Here is a 5,968-nt window from a genome sequence, read left to right as displayed (position 1 = left end):
TTGGGGCCCCCCAATAGGGGGGGGCTCACCCTTTTCCCTTGGTTTAGCTTTTTTGCCCCCCCCCCCCCCCCCTCTCTGCTCTGTCTTGTCTGTTGCTTCCCACCCCCCTGCTACCCCTGCCCTGGTCCTGCCGTTGATCCCTGCGTGATCCTTGCCGTTTGTGCCAGTTGTCTCCGTCATTTCATTAACTCCATCACCATGAGAGGCTTAGTGACGGACATTTCGGCACCGCAAAGTGGAGGAGCCAATCTTAATTATCGTGGTCGCACTGCGTTTGAGGTTGGAGCAAGAGGGAAAGAAGAGAGCCAGCAATAGCAACCAGGGGGGGCAATGCCCGTCACTGGCCCTTGACCTGGAGCCTTCGAGCCTCGAGCCACGAGCCAAGCAACGATGCGATTGCTCCTTCTTCAGAGTAAGCATCCAGTCAGCGTCAGAGTCGGGCAATAGCCTCCTGTTCCGAGGCAGTTACCATCCTTCCTTCGTAAACCGCCGACACGTCATGATTCACGCGAGGCGGTGCTTGCCAATTCCAATCCAGCATTCTATTGAGAATGAAATAAAAAAAAGCAATGGATCGCTTGCTCTCAGGCCATCAAATAAAGCTGCCCGGAAAAGGCACCGCCGAGGGAGGCAAGTCAGGGCATTGATGCTTTCCTGCCTGTCCTATCCACTCCAAACAACATGGCTCCTCCACCTCATTTTCTGCTTCTGGCTCCAATGGCCGACATGGCCATCAACCATCCATCACCTGCACAAAACGCCCTCGTCGGCGCTATTCTGAAGCTTCTGTTTCGTCTTCTCGTATTTGCGTGCATTGCCCGCCGCCCATGCCCATCGTATGAGCACCTCGCCATTCTCTCATCCCACTTTGTTCGCTTTTTTCGTCTGCCATCACTTCACAGCCTCCCCCGTGGTGCAATCAATCTCGCCCTCTGTCACGTCCCAAGGCAGTCAGCCCAGCGTGTGGCCCGCCCAGCGATGGAAAACAGCCCTTGCGTTTCAACTTCATGACCCCTTCTCGGACAAAGCGCTCGCGAAGGCCGTCGGCCGATTGGCCTTGCACTGGCTTGACTGGGGTCTCCGTGCTGGCGGTTGGGACCACGATTGTGCTGGTGAGGTCCGAGGGTCTGCCAAAGACCGAGAGTTTGATGAGATGGCGCATAACGGGCCTAGTCCCTGACCCTACCCCCTTTTCCTCTCCTAGGTACTTTGCAACGAACAGCATGCCCCATACAAAGCAGAAAGGAGCTGACAGAATTGGTTGACATGGCAGTCGATGAACAACAGGGTTGCTCACCTTCTTGCCTTTTAGCCTCTACCCCTGACGGCAATCACCCTTTCCCCCCTACATACTAACCTTACCCTCTTCCCCATCCAGGTGCTTGCGACAAGGCGCCACGTCTGTTCGTCTTGCTCCCAATCTTCTTTCGCTGTCTGCTCCTTCTCAGCTGACAACGTCACAATCCTCTTCTCGGCCGAATTCCGCTGTCCCGAGCTTTCGGCTCAATCTCCTGGCACATGGCATGCGGAACAGAGGCGCCTGTTCTTGGTGTCTATCGGATCCACGAGTCATTCCACGAAGCCAGTGCCCGTGAACCGCTTCAGTGGCGGCGGCACTTGGCGCGAGCCCTAACACAAGGCCCCAAAGTTTGCTCCGCCCCGTGGTCCGAGGCACCGGCGAAAACTCAAGCGGCAGGACGCATGCCCAGCCCACATGGTAGCGATCTCCCGAGTCCCGGCGTCCGATCCCGACGGCATTCGGGCTCCACCCCACAACGCAAGCAGTAAGCAGCACAGAACAAACTTCCGAGCAAATTATGACAGAGTCGCTGTTCATTGACAAGCCGCCGTCACTGGTGGCCGCCTGTGTAATGGTCGTGTTCCACTTACCGTCCATTTCGGGCGGAATTGCGGCGGCTGCCGATAAGTCGCAACTGTTGAGGTCCACGACTCCTCATTTCGATACCATCGGACGGATTCCTTAGCGTCACGCGTCGCCGGATCTAACCACTACAGAACCCATCGTGCCTTGCATCCCGTTCATCGACCCGTCTCCTTGCGCGCCTAGCACAGCCCTTTTCTAGCATCAATTCGGGCATTGTTGCGACTCCGCACAGATGATGGCACCAGACAGCGGCCACCCGTCGCTCTTGCGTCCGTCAAAGAGTCTGTCAAAGTAGTCAGTCAAGGGAATAAGTCACGATCACATCTTTAATTCCGAGCCGCGTCTTTCCTGCTTCGCGCATCCAAAGCATCGAAGCAAGCCAAGAAGCCTTGGCTTCCCTCTGTTGCATCAACCTGAGACGTCCGTCTCTTTGTTTAGTTGGGCGCTGCCTCTGTCATCTTGGCCTGCCATTGCACCAGCCAGTGACAACTAGCGTCATCCGAAATCGGCGAACGTCTCAGCCCTCTCGATTGGGCATTGCTGTTCCAAGAACAGCCCCAACATTGCCCCGGGCGTGGTTTTCCTCCGACAGATGATCGGCCACAGCCCCCCTTGTTTAGTGCCCCGTCCCCTGACCTTGGGTTGACATCCCGACGTCCATCCCCTTTGTCCCCCCTCCCTTTTTTGATTCAAGATCTCCTTGCTGCCTGCCTATTGTGCTTCAGATCCTCCGAGCGTCTCCAACGGAGCCCACGATGGCACTGATGAGTTGACGAGCGCATGACATCCCAAAGCTTCGCTGTCAAGAGCTGCACCGCGTCGCCCGGACAAGGCGTCGCGTTTGCACGGGAGCAACCCGTTGCAGCTCACGGACCCCAGCGTGTCGGGACAGCACACCAAGTGGGCATGGTCGAAGATTTCTCTCAAGAGCAGCCATGGATCCCAGCCCTGCCGTCCCCTTTTATGACGGCAAGTCAGTGATGATCAGCATGATCAGACACCCAATCGGCACTTGGTCAGCCGATTCGTTCGCATCACCACACTGTCTTGAAGGAACCGACCCAGCATGGGAGCGCAAGCTTCTCTCCCTTCATTCGCCTCCATAGCAGGAGGATGCCAACATGCACTGATGTGACCCATCAACATGGTTCCATGGCTGGATGCGAACTAACTATTGGACACGTCCGTCGCAAAGCGTGGGCGAGCTACTTGGCTCTCCGAGATGATCAGCTGGCCGCGACACCCAGTGAGAGGTATTTCTTCACCCAACAGCGGAGCAAATCAGGATCAACCAAAATCATTCGTACCTCTGGTCTCTAAGAAGCTCTTAGGTGGAACCTGACATGAACAGTTTGTCTCAAGAGGTTAGACCTTCAGCGGGATCAGCTCGTTTGACTGGGCTTTCTAGGCAAAGTGGAAGTCAAAGCAGCACTTGCATCCGCGGCCACAGTAGGCTGCATCCCGACCTTTTTACGCAAGTCATCGATAGGTCTGCTCATCGATTGAGCTCCACGAGGAACGGAATATGGTGTCTGCACGTCTTCCCTCAGACGCGTGGGCGCGCTTGCAAGTCGAGCTATGACTCGGAGACAGTCATCATGCAATGGTCATGGCCATGGGTGGCGCGTCTTCCTCATTGCGCCACTGAATAGCGTGGCTATCATGCGCACAACGCCTTTGACCGTGTGCGGTTGTCATACTGGTTGATTGATCCGATGTGCCTTGTCATCTCGGGCTTTGCTTCGGTGAAATACGAGGTGTCCGATCTGCGGTCTCCAATACGTGGCTCAGTCCGTCGTTTCGGTTGTTCGTATTAATATTGGAGATTGCATTTTCGTCACTAGCAGATGATCTTTCCAAGGCAAGTAGACCTCAAAAAATTTATGCACCATGTGAGGGCTTTTTCAACGTCATATTCGCAATTGGCCATCGCGGGGGGCCATCATCTGTGTCTCTCTATGCCAAGTATGGCCTCAACGCCATGACATTGGACAAGTGAAAGCATTTCCTGCGTCTACTTGAGTAGGATCCTTGGACCTGGCTTTCTGTCGGACGACACCAGGGTAGGGTATGCTGTAGTTGGGCGCGGAAACGACACTGGTAATGTCGCGTCGAGGTCATGCCCGAACTTCCTCGTCTCTATTGCTCTGTTCACATTTTATTTATCCAAGTGGAATGCTGTGAGGCAATCCCATGGCCAATCACCTCGATTTTCTTGGCTGTGATACTTCTTTCATTACTCAAGACGAGCCTCACCCGAGGCGCACAAACGAACTCACTGACATGGCTGGACACATGTGCCAGACGCGCCGTTACTACCCAAAACACTGTCTGAGCAGCTGTGGAACAAATGGCGCGCTGTATGGCGGTCCCGCTGGCAAGCATGACCAAGTGTTCTTTTCACCATGTATTGCGGCTTGGCATTGGCAATGGGAGGTTAACTTTTCGATGTCCCTCCGGACCCTGACCAATGCATGACCCTCTCGTGTACGCAATTTCTTCTCGTAGCTTCGACAAGGCGAGGCGATCTTTGATAGCTAGGATGAAGCTGTCTTTGTGACCCTTTGCATTGGGTGGCCTCGATCTCGGCTTACCACCACTACTGCATTGGTTGGACGCATCGCGGCTTCGTCTGATGACAGTTTTCACTACGACTTGTTCGCTTTCGCGTGCTTGAATGTGACCATTGGCTTGGCAGGATTAGATGAAGATGAGATGGATGCGTCGACCCCGCCATTTTTTATCAGGGCTGTCATCTCGTGACCCTCGTGTACCCAGGGCTTGGGAGACGCGTGCGATGTGACCTTTGATATTTTCCTGTCCTCAAAACATTCGGAGCTCCCCTTCTCTTCCGAGCGTCCCCGCGGAATCGACATGTTCTGCAAGTCTCAGTGCTGGCGCAAAACCAGTCGAATCTCTGCCAGGGACCCCAAACGCCACTCGAGCATGTCTACATGAAGCCCGCTGCCAGCTCATCACGCCCCTGTCATCTTCTCCGTTCGTCGCAGACTGTCTGTCATACACGAAGCAAGCCACCGACTGGGAAGCAAACTAACGATCCTTGGTTGCGGATGTCATTTTTGGACGTTTCGTCCCGGTTCTGTGACACATCACAACACCATCCATGCCCTCCCAGTCAGATGTCTCCCTGAAGATCGGCTGCGGACGCTACAAATCAGGCAGGCATGTCATCTTTGACTTGTAGGGCCGAATCAGCGGCAAGAAATGGGGGCTTTCCAGCATCCTTCAGCGTTCGGGCTGCTGCATACTGCCCTACTCAGCCATGGCGTTGGAAATAGGAGCGCCCTCTTCTAGGACCGGTGTATATTGTGTGACTATGGGCTTCAGCCACCGGCACACATGTATCGAGCAGAAGCAAACGAAACGCCTCGATCGATAGACGAGCGTCTGCATCATGCGAGTAAGCACCCTGGCCAGAGAAAGTTTGTCCACCCCCGGTAGTTTGCTGCATGTTGGTGATGCCTGCCGCGAATCTTGCTGGTCCGGCCGTTTGAACGGCAAAACACGTCAACATATCCCAGGTGTCACAGTGGCTGCGTATAGTCCTAAAAGAGCCTGCTGGCATCCGTCAGCAAAGATACACCGACAGCATTCACCATCCATGGCGAGTTCCCGAGAGCCGCTGCGTGCGGCATGTTTGACATGCAAGGCGCGCCCTTGGAGACGCAGTAACCTTGGTCCCGGGAGAGCCAGGTGTGCAAGACATGTCGTTCTATTCATGGACTCGGCCATTTTGTTCTGGCAACATTCTTCCCGGTCCCACTGCAGTTATCAAAGAGGCCGATCATCAAAGGGTATCCTGTTTACGCTCCCAACCCCGAGTCCGAGTGCCGATCATCCCGCCGAGAACAAACGCACAGATTTCATAGAAAGAACAAAGGGAAAGCTCGCACAGGCAGGATGAAGAATCTCCGAAAGATGTGTGTTCCAGTCTTTTCCCCTCCCAAATCATCCCATCACGTAGAGTCATCATCATGGGCTGGAAAAAAATGCCGACCTGACCTGCAAACGCTTGCCGAAGTCTCATGCATATGCCATCACCGTCGCCCCCCCCCCCCCCCC

Source organism: Verticillium dahliae, genomic scaffold (assembly GCF_000150675.1).
Source record: "Verticillium dahliae VdLs.17 supercont1.3 genomic scaffold, whole genome shotgun sequence".
Lineage (NCBI taxonomy): Eukaryota > Fungi > Ascomycota > Sordariomycetes > Glomerellales > Plectosphaerellaceae > Verticillium > Verticillium dahliae.
This window is presented reverse-complemented; position numbering follows the sequence as displayed.